This window comes from Anoplopoma fimbria, chromosome 15, assembly GCF_027596085.1.
Source record: "Anoplopoma fimbria isolate UVic2021 breed Golden Eagle Sablefish chromosome 15, Afim_UVic_2022, whole genome shotgun sequence".
Taxonomy (NCBI): Eukaryota; Metazoa; Chordata; class Actinopteri; order Perciformes; family Anoplopomatidae; genus Anoplopoma; species Anoplopoma fimbria.
The window spans coordinates 2,892,186-2,908,157 of record NC_072463.1 but is presented as its reverse complement, the minus strand read 5'-3'; the positions used below and the strand labels follow the sequence as shown (position 1 = coordinate 2,908,157).

The following is a 15,972-nucleotide window of genomic DNA, read 5'->3' as shown; positions in this document are numbered from 1 at the left end:
AATAGACCATTTATGAAACAATTATCATCTGCACATCCCCAAGAATTTTACATCTTGATTTCAACCACACTGCCCAGCCCTAAATCTTTACCTTTGTTCCAGAGCAGAAATAGCAACAAGCTGAGGAGTCCATGTTTAATAGAGTCCATGTTCTAAAGTTTCATATATGACTGTAGTTGTAGTTCGTAGTGTAGAGACGTGAAGAGCTGCAGGTGGGAGTGTCTCTGCAGTGTGTGACGTTCTCATTAGCTGCTGTATGAAAACACACACAGTGAATCAAAGTGTAACTGGGAGTGTTGGTGGTCCTTGAGGTCCCACTACAGTACATGAGATGGAGGGACAGAGGTGTTCTAACACTAGTGACATCACTCCCATCAGTTAGACCTGAGTGTATCATAAGAAAAGAAACCTTAATACCAGTTTGTTGTTGGATTCTACTTATATCCTCTGACATCAAATCAACACAATCTTAAATGACAAAAACTGCAAAAACATAAATACGTTCATGATAATGTGTTAATATGAATCAGTCCACTGTTGATTGTATTTTAATTTACCTGTAGTCCACAGCAAAAAGAGGCCTGGTTTATTGATGATTATCCCCATGTTCTGTCTGACAGTAAACTACCTCATAGAGTTGTTATGAAGAGCTGCAGGTAGGAGGGTCAGTGCATCGTGTGATGTCATCCTGTCGGCTGCATCAAAGTCTTCAGTGTCGTACAAAGATGGTAGTTGAGTGGTTTTCTGGATCCCCCTGCAGTACATCACAGTATATTAACTTTAACTCTGATCAGTGACTGAACACTGAGGAGCTGTAGAAACCAGGGGTGATCATGTGATGTGCACTATTCAGTCGTGTTACAAGTTGGAGACATTTTGCAACAGGAAATATAATAATTCTTTCATGTCCTCGAGATTTACAGAATTTACATTCAGATAAAAGCTTTGGAGGCCTGTGTTCTTCTTGTGTTTACCAAAGGATGTGATTATAAATGATGTTTTGTGATCAGTTGATCTCACTGGCAACAGACTCACTCTTAAAGGTGCAAATACGAGAATGGGAGCATTTCGATTCCCTAATCGCATTCACGTCTGATTGTCTGATTGTGACTTAAAGTCATACTGCTTGAAGTCACGTTCCCTGGTTTGTTCCTTGATTGTATTAAAGCTGTGACTTCTGTGTTTCAGGTTCCTCCAGCAGAGGGCTCCCTGAAGTCTCCAGACTCTGGTGACGACACATGTTCATCCTCCACTCAGCAGCAGCTCACCGCTCAAGGTGAGTGTTAGTCACTGCTTTGGCCTCATGATGAACACAATCTTTACATCAGTGACATGAATGTTTAAATAAACGTCAACATGCTAACGCTCTTCATCAAAGTAGAGAGACTGGACCTACTGAGTCTGAGCCCCACTAGTGGTAACTATGTAGGTTTGTGTAGCATTATACCTCAACACACCCAAAATAACACACCAGTGTAGTGTGTGTTCATCATGAAGTTCTCCAGCTGGGAACGAGTTCTTCTGATGTTGTAATTTCAGAGTCACCAGTAGAGGTCAGTAAAGGTCATAGACTGTGTGTTGCTTCACATGTATGTTGCATAAAGAGATAACGCCTTATCCGTATATCTGCATGTCTAAATATTTCCCTGTATTTGTGCACATCTGGATATAAAACTGAGTGTGAGAGGTTCAATTCCTCCTGGAGATAAAGAATACTTGTGAATATTTAATTAATTATGAATAATTGTGAAATGTAAACTGATGGTTTGATGCTAAAGAGATTTAAGAATAAACTTCTGAAGTCTGTTAAATATAATAAAACCAACATCAACCGTAAATTAAAAGTTGTTCACTGGATCTAGTGGACCCGTTCTGTTTTCTAGAGAATCACAAAGATTTATTTTTCAGATTACTAAACACGATGTAAAATGATGTGACGTTTCTCCATAATCTGCTGTACGGTGTGAACCTCTGTTTAATGACGTTAGAAGATACAGGGTTGTTCTTGTTGCTGATTTTTTTTTACTCTAACTCTGTGTCATTAAGCTTTTATGTCATTTTGTAACAGAAAAAAAACATTTATATAAAACCAGTCAATGCTTGAATTACTGCATGAATCCTACACATGAACTGATGTTCGGTTTGCATCACAAAGGGTCGTTCAACATGAAATCTCTCATTCAGCTGCTCGATACTGAATGTGTGTTTTTCTTTGTGTCTAGTGGCTGAAGTTTATAAGCGTACCACTGAAATCTTCAACATCTGCCTGTTTCTTGTTACAGTTTATTGAAGTTTCACTAAAGTATCTACTGAACTAAACGTCATGTGACCAGTAAAATAAGTTAATATCAACATTAAAGAGAGACTTCCTGTCTCGTATTTAAACTTCTTAAAAACGAAATGTGGTCACTCTAAATAATGACAGAGGCATGTTTGCTGATGATGTCACAGATATAGAAATGATATTCATGTTTGTTCAACCTTATCATTTTAATGACTGTATTAAATTGTTGTACTTTGTAATGATAAACTAATTATCAGCACTTAACCCTCATGCAAATATGAACAAATCGTTATTTCTTTAGAGAAATTAAGACCATTTAAAGTGGTTTCATATATATTTCAAAAAATATATTTACTTTTGAAGTATATTTATATTTTGTTTAATAATGTCTATAAACACAATAGTGATAATGATGAAATAAACAAGAAGATTTAAACATGGTTTATTGCATTTATCATGATATTTTATTATGAACCCATGAGGTGATTGTCTTTAAATTTAGAGTTAGTAAAACTATTTTCTAACTGACGGATGGAAAGCGACAACTTCTAAAGATCATGGTTTGCAGGAGGAGATATAATTATCCAGCTCACACACACACACACACACACACACACACACACACACACACACACACACACACACACACACACACACACACACACACACACACACACACACACACACACACACACACACACACACACACATTGTTTCTGTTGCATCGTCACACACTTAGTTTCCTGTTTATGTGACTTGATTAAGCAAAAACATGTTTTTCAAGGAAACGAGTGTAGAAAGTCAAACTTGTTATTCCTCAGTTTGAGTCCCAGGGGGTCTTAACTGATAAAACATTTTAAACATTATAATATATATATACATATATATATAATTTTAATTGAGAGAAGTTTAGACAGAAATGTAAATGTGCTTCAAATATTGTCCTCTATTGCGTCTTATTTTAGTGATTCATATGAAGATGATTTGTAGAGGATCTTATTATGAAACATCCTCACTTTTTTTATTATTTAGTTTATTTCTGGTGGTTTATTTTGCAACTGCAACAAAAAATGATTTTACACCCTAATCTCCTGCAAAACAAAAATATTAAAATGCGTATATGTCTGCACCAGATGAGAGTAAACAGCTGTTGTGACAGATATAACACACATTTCTGTTCATTGTGTAGCTTCAGTTGACACAGAAATGGAGGTTTTCACAGCTGTTTGCTCAGAGTTGCTTTGCAGTGATGAAGGGTGGGGGTTCTGTGCAGAGATGCAGCTGTGCTCTGAGAGCCGGAGGTTGGTGGTAAAGTGGAGGTTTGCACCTTGGTGGTTTCTCAGCACAGAGAGCGATGTGCAGGCTGCTCTGTGACCACATCCTCTCTCTGCTGTCGCTCTCTGCTCCTCTGCAGGGTTTCATGCTCCGGTTCGTCTCCCTCACCAACAACAGCTTTGACCTTCTTCTGTTCTCAGACGAGGACGCTGACTTCCTGTTGTCGTGTGGTCGACTCACACTCTTACATTTACTTTACTGCTGAACGCGTTTGAACTAAAAGGAACGACTTCTTTATTCATGAGGAGGAATGTAAACCGTCATAAGCTTCTCTCGCTAGATACGACTTAAATAAACCCACTTTGATGAAGACAGATGATTTCTAAAAAAATAATTTTGTAGATTTAGTTGATCAAGTGAATGTGATCAGAGACTTAAGTCACCTCTCTGGTTGTTTGTTGGAAAATGTTATGACTCAAATGAACCTGCTTATGAAGATTCTGATGCTGAGATGTTTCAACATCATGTAGGAGAGAAATAACGGATTTCTCAGAAAAGAGTCAGAAAGGTGTATCTCTCACCATCTGTGGAAAAAGTGATGTTCAGAGTCTGATGAGATGTGAGAGCATCATCACTGCATATCAGCAACGTTTGGAGCGACTGACTGATAATGATATAGATCTGCTTCATCCGAGCTTTAAAACTTTAGACTGGAATGAAGGTTAATGCATAAACTTCTCTGGTTTAGATTCATACTGTATGTAAACTTGATCATCATTGTTAAGACAAATATATATGAAAGTCAAACAGCCATTCAATCTGTTAGATCATGTGATCTACTTTTATTGAGAAGAAAGCACAGACGTACAGTAGGCGTGTTTTTAAAATAGTTTACATCTAATATACTTCCATGCCAGCAATAGATTTAATATGCAATAGGAATAAATCCCTCTGATGTCATTTGATTGGCTCATTTATATATGAATGCAAATACGCTGTGACACACAAAGCTGTGGAAACATAACTATGAACTCTATTTACAGAAACCGAGATAAAGATGGTCTGTTCAGGCTTCAGCTCAGCTCTCAGTCGTTCCGCTTCCCAGCTGAACTCTGCAACAGACAGAAAGGACACAATGTCATAACGTCACAAGCTCTTTTTATTACTCCTTCATTCACATATTAAAATGAACAAAGGTTGTTTTTTAAAGAACAAATAATAGAATCTGTGTGCATGTTTGGATAAAAGGTGAAGGGACAGGAAACAACATGGAGATCATGTGGAACAAACCTGAAGCTTCCACACCAAAAACGCCACAAAGGCTCCATAGATGCTGCTCTTGACGATGAAAACGCCGTAGGTGAGTTTGGCGCTCTGTGTGATCCTCAGATATTTCTCTGCAGAGAGTACAGACATTTAGTGAGAAGATTCAAAGAGGAAACATCCACGTGGAGACCCAACAGGACACTGAATCGTTGTAGAACTGATGCATTGAGGTGTTCAGAAACACAGAATGAGATTTGATATTTACCTCTGACCTTATCTGATGGAAGAAGAATACATGCATTAGACAGATGGTTGTTGATGTATCTCCAGTTGAAAAAAGAACAGTTTGAGGTCATTTCTGAGTTTCAAATGAAACCTACCTTCTACCCCATGAATTGATCCTTCATAAAGTTCAGTATGTGTCCCGTTGAAGAAGCTGACGGTGCAGGTGAACTTTAGGTCGTTTGTGAACCATTCTCTGGCAGAGACCCTCAGCCTGCTGGTGATTGTGTAATGCTTGCCTTCTCGGAGGGCAGCGTTGTCGGTCGCCACACCGGTGGTGACAATCTCCCCGCTGATCTTCCAGACCACACCGACATGATCAGGGTAGAATCCACTGGCCACACAAACAATGGTCTTCTTCCTCTGGTCGTCTCTCTGGTTTCGACACTCCTCTTTTGAAGGTGGAAGCACTCTGACTGTCGGTGCGGTGACCTTAAAACCCGTTTCTGCAAGGACAAAAGTACATAAAGCACTAAATTAAAGCCTTAAAGTCCTGAAGATCCATTTTTTACATCTAATAACAACAACATGGTTGTTTCTGTTCTCCTATTCAAAGCAATTAACAATTCTTCATTATCTTACCAAGAACTGTCAGTTTGGTTCCCTCTCCAAAATAAGCAGGATAACTGCCGGAGCACACCGCTGACTCACAGGTAGAAAACTGACTCCAACAGCTGGTTTAAAACCGCTGGTTTGTTTGTTTTAAACTTAATTTACAGGTTTTTCTTTTACCAACCAGTACACACACCGTACAACAATCACCATTTATGTCACAGATTCTTTTTATTGTTACTTTTTCTTCACTTCTTGACCAATGCAAGTAAAGAAGCACTGTTATATGAATGAGGAAATAATGGCTGTTGTGAATACCGTTAGAGCAAATGACTATATTACTATATATTAACCATAACAGCAGTTGATAAAGTATAACATAGTCTGGTGCCTGGAACAAATGTAACTTTTTCAACCGTACAGCTGAGAGATTTATCGAGTTAAGTAGATTTTACATTTTCTTTGGCAGTTTTTGACAGCAAACCTTCACAGCAATCACTAAATAACATATTTAACATATTTTTTCTCAATAATTCAGCAGATTTAGACCAATGAAGCTCAGGAACAAACATTTTTTCATATGATTTTTTATCATTTTCTTACCCAACACTGTCAGTCTGGTGCCACTGCCAAAGTAAGCAGGCTCGTAGTTGCTCACACTGATACGAGGCTATACAAGAAGAACTGCTCGAGCTTCCAGCACTGACAGCTGTAGACTCTTTGTGCTCTTTTTTTCAGGACTAACTCAAACCTTTAACTGTGTGCATAAAACTTTAGGAGAAATTCTAACACCAAATATAATCTCGACATTATTAAACTGCTGATTTAAGGGTCCATTTAAGAGCATACATTTAAACAAGCACAACTAGCAGCAGTCTTAATTTGATATCAATCTCTATGATATCTTTTGATTTATTAAGTCAGTATACATGGAATCATTTAAACTGTCTTACCTAGAACGGTGAGTTTAGTTCCAGCTCCAAAGTAAGCCTCCGACTGTGAGCTCACAGTGTTTCACAGAGCTGATAAGAACTGGCTGTGAGAGGAATAATCTGGGCGTAGAGCCAATTGTTTTATTGCTGCTCTACTTTTACTGGAGAACACAGACAGCCATTGTTTTACTGCCACAAACTAACTTCTGCATTTACTTCTTTCACATTTTAAACTTTGCACACTTTCTCTCACAACAATCAAATAAAATGTCTAATAAATAAATTCTTAGTAATGCCTATAATCTGAACAAACAAACAAGCTGAGCATCTTCTTCTCTGAGATGTTTTTTCTGCAGGTTTTCTTACCTAAAACAGTGAGTTTAGTTCCAGCTCCAAAGAAAGCCTCGCTGAAGAAGCACAGAGACTTTCCACCGACACAAAAGCTCTTCCTGCTGCCTCCTTGTCTTTAGTCACTATTACAGTTTTGACACTCTTTTGACGACTTCAAGAAATGAGTCTACTTAAGTTTGCAAAAGAGCCAAATGTTCCTTCACTAACATTCACCTCTTAAACATCCACATGCATTTGTGACCATTTTAGGATCATTTATACTGTTAACAGCTTTAATAATGGTTTAATGATTGGTTGTTAGGAGTCAATCAAGCTTGGGAGTGAATTAAAGGTGTCAAAAAAATCATACCTGAGCATTATTTAAGGACCTTTAAACGTTTTCCTTACCTAAAACCGTTAACTTTGTTCCTCCACCAAAGTAAGCCTCTGCTGCTCCACCAGAGTCACAGTGAACGTGACCAGTGCTCTAAACAGCCCAACATGCTGCTTTTACTTTGCATCTCTCTTCTGCATCTCAAGGCCCAACCTGTTAGGCTTTTATACGTTTTGCTTCTCTCACAGGTGAATTAACGTGAAGAACATTTTACATCTTACTTACCGAGAACAGTCAGTTTAGTTCCCTGGCCGAAATAGGCTTCGTACTGACACAGCGTTTAAGCTTGATAACAAAAAGCTCTGAGCAGAATGTCGATTACATCAAGTTTGTTAAACAACGACTCCAATTACAATACTTGTTACATTTGTTCCGATGTCTTTGCATAGACTTTATCAATGACTGTATATACAAAGTATATTTCTTACCTAAAACCGTTAACTTTGTTCCTCCACCAAAGTAAGCTTCATAACCACCAGTGTCACAGTGAAGCAGATCAGTGCTCTAAACAGCCCAACATGCTGCTTTAACTTTGCTTCTTTACATTTAGTTACTTTTAAATGTACTTTAATGTATTAAATGTGCATTTCTTTTACCATTTAAAGCCAACATTGACAGCACTACAGTCTGTTTTTTTTACAAGTTTAATGTAACATAACTTTTTCCCCCAGACACCAGACCTGCTTTATTTGTTTGACGTTTAATGTACCAGTGAATATCAGAAGGTTTGAAGTCTTACTTACCGAGAACAGTCAGTTTAGTTCCCTGGCCGAAATAGGCTTCGTAATTGACACAGCGGTTAAGCTTAACATCAAAAAGTACTGAACTGAACCTGAACTATAAAGTACATTAAGTGTCTTAATGCACCACCCCAATGACTATTTCTTTTACATTTGTTCCATTCAAACCATCGTTGACTTACCCAAAACAGTCAGTTTGGTTCCTTTTCCAAAGTAAGCCTCGTTTGCATTGTCACAGTGTAGAAATACTGAACATGAAACTCCTCAGTCTTTCTCTACCAGAATTATCTTTTGAAGGTTTTTACCAATACTTCTGTTCATAATAAGACTTTATAACAATGTGACATTTAATAAAACTCATTAATAAACTGAATATTTACCTAAAACAGTCAGTTTGGTTCCTTGGCCAAAGTAAGCAGGTTCAGTGTTGGTCACAGTGTTTTCACTTCAGCTCAATATTTCAGCTTTTACCAACAACTGTTTTTTTCTTTCACTTTCATACCAACATTTAAACTATTATAAGTTTGTACCAGTGAACTACAGCAGTGAGAGATGCTACTTACCCAAAACAGTGAGTTTTGTTCCCTTTCCAAAGTAAGCTTCATATCCAGAGTCACACTGAATGTCTCCTCTACCAAAATGTCTCAAAACTTTCCATAACCCTCATGTTTAATCAGAGTGTAATAATCCAGAGGATGAAGAAGGTTTTAACGTGCAGGATGAGATTCATAATGTCCAAAATATGTTGCTTTTGTGAAGATGTTTACGAGACTCATCCAGTGCTCCAGATATGATTAAAAACTAACAAATTTTCAGCCAATTTTTCCATTAATGTTGACTTTCCAGTTCCAGTTTGTCCTGACAGCGTACACACCTTCAGATTATTGATTTTTCTGCTCTCCAGAGTGTCCCAGGTAGCATGTAGCAGTCTACACAATGGGTGTCAATGGGAGGAGGTTTTTGTACGGCGGCTCTATAGGATTGTATCACCGTGGCCCCCTGTCCCCACGGTGAAAAAGCATCACACAAAAACCTGAAGTCTCTTTGGTTCTCCCCTCCTCCCTCCTCCCCCCACCCAGCTCCTCCATATCTCAGCCTCCATCTCTCTCTGTGTGAGAGAGCAGCTGTTCAGGTCGGGCTGACTGACTGCTGCTATTTCTGGGAGAGCTAAGAAAAGAAGCAACAACGGTGTGAAGGAAGAGAGGAACTGCTCTTTGTTTGTTTGTTTGTATGAAGATGTTCAGAGGGAGGGACATCTCTGCTGGTCACACCTCTTTATCCACCCAGCAACCAGTGAACTGAGGAGACACACTTTAACTGAGAAACATTCACCACCGACCATCGACTGTGTAATGTGAAAAGTTTAATTTTGTCGTGATGAATCTGTCGATAGTTTATGAAACATTTTAAAATCCTTAAGCTCAAGTCTTATGTTATGTTAAGTCTATATTCCAGCAGCAGGAAGCTATTTTCAGTATAAAAGTCCTGATAAACACACAATTTTAGCAACTAACTTATGAACATAGTGGAGCTAAAGAACCAGATATTTTGCTTGGTGGAGACCAAAACGTTGCTAAAAGAAAGTAAATATTGGACTGATATTCTCCAAATAAGTGCCAATGTTTCTCTGTAACTACTGGATGTGAAAATAGTTTTTCTGCTGCCCCCAAGTGGTCAAGAAATCTCTCAATGCAGGTTTAACAACAAATGACATGCAATCTCTAAATAAAATAAAATAAATAAATAACCTTACATATTGCTGTCTGACCTTTTATCAATATTAATATTTAACTACATGAACGTAAATAATAGTTTATGTCCCTTTTATTTCTACTTAATGAACGTCATCACACTAAAAGACATCATGAGCAGCTCCCTTTAATAACACTGTCCTCCTCTTTTACGTTCTCTATTTAACCTCTTTAACTGCCACATCTAAGTGTAATCCCTCATGGACCCTGTAGAGGTCAGTGCGTCATAACTTCTTCAACTTGATAAACTGAAGTCTTCTCAGTTCTGCAGCCAACATTAAATAATATAAGAGTGTAGACTTGAGCACAGAGTGACACAGATGAGAAACTGTACAGGGAAACGATGTTGCTCGGGATCTCTAAACCTTAAAGTGTTAACACCTGCTTATTTATCAGAGCTGATCAGCTTTGTGGTGCAGCAGGAACGTCACTGATCTGTGGAGACGCAGCTCCTGTTCCTTTAACCAACTAGTGGAGTTTGTCGGGCTGTTTTCTTTTCTAGCTTCTGTTTGAACCAATTGTTATTTCTTTGTCACATGGATTTAAGTCCCCTGTCGTGCTGTTATAGACGTTCACCCTCCTTCATTCATCCCTCCCCTCTGTCACCTCTTCCTGGTTTCCTCTTGAGGTTGTTGTTTAGCTGCTGAGGCTTTCTGAACCATCGTGCTCTACTGGAGACGCAGTAAAACACAGCTGAGTCTCCGGCCTCCACACGGTGGATCTGCAGAGAGGATCTGAGCACCGCAGGCCGGGACATGGTGAACTTGGATTTGTTAAAAGGAGCTTCGATGCCCGTCGTGCCTTTACCGAGAGAATAAGACACCAGCTGTATTCTCCCGCTGCTGCTGCTGCTTCGTCTGTACCAGTACATGTAGTAATGTTGATGGTCATCGTGTTCACACTGCAGAGTTCCAGCCGGGTCTCCGTCACGGCTGATCACAGATGGAGGCTGGTGAATCTTTACACAGGAGGAGAAGTAAACAAAGCATAGCTAATAAAAAAGGTTTTCATTAAACTCAATTTAAATGTTCTTACTTAAGAAGATGAGAACTGCTGCCCAGAATGTGACCATTGTCACAGTGATTGTATAGTTCAGAGTAAATCACATCTGACTCTATTGTCTTCTATCAGGCCGACCAGCTGCAGGTGTAACTCACTTTACTGCTCCAGTCAAACCTTCTGAAATAAGATCTCATCCTCCCCTCTTGTTTTTCTTTTAGCAGGAACTCATTCATATTGTTTCACAGGTTCATGCGGGTTTCTCTGCACAGACTCTTCTAGTGGACGCTGAGCAGCAACTGCAGGTTATGAGTTCCTGTAACAGAAGATCTCAGAGGTCTTTACAGGAGAGTTCATAGCAGTTGTTGCTTTCACAACAGACCTGACTGTTTGATGTAAAACACTAACGGAGAAAAGCTTCTCAGATCGTTACAATCTGTTGTTTTCCAGCTAGCTAAGCCACCTGAAAGGGATTTGTTCTGCTCGTATCATTGCTGCACTTTTCATCATCTTTTCCTCTCTTATCACATATATAATATGCATAAAAGATATATGACAACAAAATATCTTAACTGGCATCATACTTTGAGGAAAACATGATGAGTCATGCATCCATTGCATGAGAAGGACAGTATAAAAGTATTATCTGCAAACATTGATGCATCATTTGTTGGATAGAGACCTCTGCCATAGTGGTGGTTGTAGACATGAAAAAATACTCTTCTATGAATTAATATATATATTAGAGTTTCACAATATATAGTTTTTTTTATTGTCATTGCAATGTCAATTTGCACAATAAACAAATGATTTTCACTCAACTGTACTTTAAAATGTCACTCTATTTATTTTTATTTGTATTGGTGGCTTTTGTGTTTAGTTCAATTTGTTTAATTAAAGAATGTTGGAAATAATTCCCTTTTTATTTTTTTTTATAAATTTGGGCATTATATAGAAAGGCACAGCTGGGAACACTTGAAGATCTGTTTGTTTATCGCTGTAATATCATTAAAGCAATATTCAACAACGTTAATTATTATTTTGCTCATATCATGCAGCCCTTATATACATAAACATAAAGTAGTCCCAGTGTGTTTGAACTGGATCAATGATCATTTTTCTTTATTGTTTCACTAATTTAGTACAAAAACCAAACAAGCCACAGCTCCTTCCTGCCTGTGAGCCATCTGTGACTCCCACCCAGACTTCATATTTGTATGAGTGTCTGGTCCGTGTGCATCACTGTGACTGGCAGCACAGTAGTAGCTGCTGCTGTCATTCAGCAGCAGCTCAGCTATTTGAAGAGAGAACTTGTTGTTGAGCGTGTCGATAGTCGACTGGAAGTGCCCCGTGGTTTGGTCGTACTCTTTGGTGAGGAACTCCAGTGGAGCTCCGTAGTGGGTTTGTCGGTACCATAACATGGTGTAGTCGCTCATGCTCAACCCCGGACCCATGTTGCACTCAAAGGTCACAGTGAGTCCTGGGGGGGACGTTTGATCTCCAGACTGAAGAACTACAACCGTGAGACCTGCAGCACACAAATGATGATGTTTAAATGTGCCTCACCTCGATGTGCAGAACTGAAAATTCACATAAATATATGATATGTAGAAACTGGATCATTCAAGCAGCTGTTGGTGAGAACATCCATTATGAGTTCATAACAAAAAACCCACCTGAGTGTAAAAGAAGGGACAGATAAAGGGCTGTGATCAACATGTCAGCGATGAGCCTCCTCCCAGCTGAATGAGTCACACATCACTCTGTGCAGCACAAATAAACCATGAGGTCACGTGATCACATGACTAAATTGGGACTGACTGTTCTTCCTCATCACTGATTATGAAATGAGACTCTGGAGAATGATGTTTTTTTCTGTCCTTGTGTTTTAAGAATGAGGTTGCCAGCATTTTGTTTTGTCAGCGTGAAAAAGTATCTGAAACAGTATTTAGACCCTGATCATCAATGTGAATTCTACATTAAAACTAATGACTAATGTTTTTGGAGGAGAGAGAGAGAGAGAGAGAGAGAGCAGGGTTTTAGTGAGGGGCTGACTTTAACCACATCACTGTGTACTGGCAGCGCAGAAATACACAGCAGAGTCTGATAGATTCACACTGGGAATAATCAGAGCTCCTGTTTGGACGCCTTGTCTTGTTATCTTGAACCGATCTTCAAACTGCTTCTCATAGTTGGGTTCACCGCCGGTGTAGCTGTATCCAATCAAGCTCATCAGACCGCTCTCTGTTTGCTGGAACCAGAGCATGACATGCAGGCTGCTGTCATTATGACTGCATTTAATCTCTACCCTGGCTGTGTCCTTTACTATTCTGGGATGGGATGGCTCAAACGTCACACTCGTAGCTTGATCTGTGGAGAAAAACACAAATAAAAAGTAGTTGATACAGAAGCCACAGTGAAAAACACATTCATAGATTGCTGTATTTTTTTTTTTTTACACATTCCAATTGTTTTTTTAATTATATTACATAAAATAATTACATGGAAGCAAGACGAGAAGAAATCCGATCACAGTTGCAGACATCCTCCAGGCTTTGCTGTGCTGAAAGGAAACGTCCTTCAGTGAGAGTCTGCAAAGAGACGCACTGCCTCATGTGAAAAGGGTTTTTAGTGAGGGAGTGGCATCAAACCACATCACTGTGTACTGGCAGCGCAGAAATACACAGCCGAGTGTGACAGGTTTGCTCTGCGTACAACCAGAGCTCCTCTCACTGTGTCTGCTCTCGTCAGCTCGAACTGTTCTTCAAACTGACCCTCATAGTTTTGCTCGGTGCTCGCGTATCCGTACCCAATGAGGGTCATGGACTGACTGTCCTGTCTTTGTTGATACCAGAGCATTGATGGAAGGTTGGTATCATCATGGCTGCAGTTAATCTGGACCTCGGTGTTCTCCTCCACTATCTGGGGAGGAGATTGTTGAAATGTAACAGCGCTCACCTGACCTGTGGAGAAAAGCAGATTTTGGATGAAACTGTAATTGGAGACCATACAGTATTTATATTATTCATGTAACATGTTTTTTAAGGATTTCAACCAGTAGTTTCATGTGAAATTCTTGATAGAATTGTAGATCTTACATGTTAACCAGATGAAGAGAAAACCCAATGTGTGCACAGGTGATGACATCGTCAGGAACTATGTGAGTAAAGTTTCACTCTGAGAACAGTCAGGCTCAGAGTGATGAGGGAAGGCACTGAGTCTGTTAGTTCAGCACCATGTTCTCCTGATTACAGCTTCATGCCAGGTGCTGTAACGCCACCTATTGGTTGAATCTATTCAGGACAGTTAATTGCACAACTGCAGGTGGTTGCTTTTCATAAAAACCCAAAAGTAGATTTTTGAATCAAATGATAAATAATACATTTTTCATATTTTAGAGAGCAGTTTATTCATTATATCCTTTTTTTTTCTTTTTCTAACTTCCTTACTTCCATTTGCTATAGCCTAACGTGTGTACTTAAAGTCACTGATATGACCTCCTCCACAGTGTGGTTGACTTCCTTCGTATGATTTGTATTAAAGTGAGTCAGGTGTCAGAGCAACAAACAGCCTCTCCGCTGTATGTTTTTGCCACAGAGCTGAGGTCTGCCACAGCACTGTGTAGACTGGCTGCACACAGATAAACAGCCTCGTCTTCCTTCTGAACGCTGGCTATCGTCAGAGACCACTGCTTCTCCTGCGACCTCGCTGCCTCATAACCAGATTTGAATCCCTCTTCATAAGTTGCCGTCCCAGTATATACAGATAAAAGCTCCTCCATCTGTGTACCAGTACAGATAATCATAATCTGTGTCGTTCTGGAAGCAGTGCATTTCTGCCGACACATCTGGCAGACTGGAGATGTAGTGGGGCCACTGAGTGATCAGCACAGACTGAGAAACGCCTGAAACACACACAAGAATAACAGAGAAGCTCTTACCAGCATTGATAACACATTTGTTAAATCACTTCAATATTTCTTATATCTTTACGTATTTTTAGAAGTTTGCTTCAGATCTACACTTCATGAAAATGTGCATTAAACCCGGGAACTATTTCCATCACAAAATGGATGAGCTGAAGCCAAATTGTGTCTGTTTTTTTATTTTTCTAGATCTTAACTTTACCTGCAGCCCAAAACATAAAGAAAGTCAAGGCGGTGACGCCTGGAATCATTTTGATGTAGGAAGGGTAAATGAATGAAAAGAGAAGGAGCCAACACTTGAGATCAGTGAGGAGGAAATGACATCATAGTCTCTGCCGTGTTAAATAGACCAATGAGAAGAGGTGCAGAAGGGAGCAGCTGATCTTTGTGTCGGTGTTCAGTCTGTCTTCTGTTGGATTCACACCTCAGTAATTGTCTCCCACATTACTTTTATGCCTTTGTCCTCTCAGGGATGGAAATGGACAGCAGCTGAAATATGCCGCTGTCTTTATGGAGCAGTTCAGGTTTGATGCAGGTGCATGTTTGATGCTGTGGGCCACCAGCTTTTTGTAAAGCAGCCAGAGGAGTTGTACCACTGTGCTGACTGGCTGCACAGAAGTACTCGGCGCTGTCTGCTGGGTTCATGTTGGAGATAACAAGCTGAGCTCGGCCCTTTGAGTGGCCCGTTATGTTGAAACGGCCTTCAAAGTCCTTCTCAGGGTTTGGCTTTTCATAATGAAGCAGTCCGATCAGCTCCATGTCCCTCTGGCCTCCTCCAGCTGGTGCTGACTTGTGCCGGTACCAAAGCATGTAAGGGTAGTCGCTGTCGCCATGGTAACAGTCAAGATGGGCTTCTTCTTGTTCAGGTTTTATCAGAAGATTTACTGGTGATTGTTGGATCAATAGTGATGATATCACAATGTCTACAGGACAAAAAGAAGAAACTGAAGGTGAACATAAAGTTTTGTTGGTGTCTTTAGAACTTACAAACATCTTCTGACTCTTACCTGTGAGCAAAGACAGAGAAACAAACAAAATGACAATCATTTTAGAATATCCTCATGGAGACATAATGTTCTCTGTGGTGGCTCAAATCAAAGGCATTAATGAAAACAACATTAGTGTGACATCGTCCTTTATTATACGCCTGTAATGAGGAAGGAGGAGCTTACGTCTTCCCTCATGTCAGTGTGTTTTCACTGATCTTTGATTCTGATTCATACAGAGACGACCTGAAGGAAT

At 39.5% G+C, this 15,972-nt stretch overlaps 1 pseudogene; it reads right to left on the bottom strand.

Annotated features, from left to right (window-relative positions):
- Positions 1 to 4,386: 4,386 nt before the first annotated feature.
- Positions 4,387 to 14,981, bottom strand: LOC129103331 (M1-specific T cell receptor beta chain-like; annotated as a pseudogene).
- Between the last annotated feature and the right edge of the window lie 991 nt (positions 14,982 to 15,972).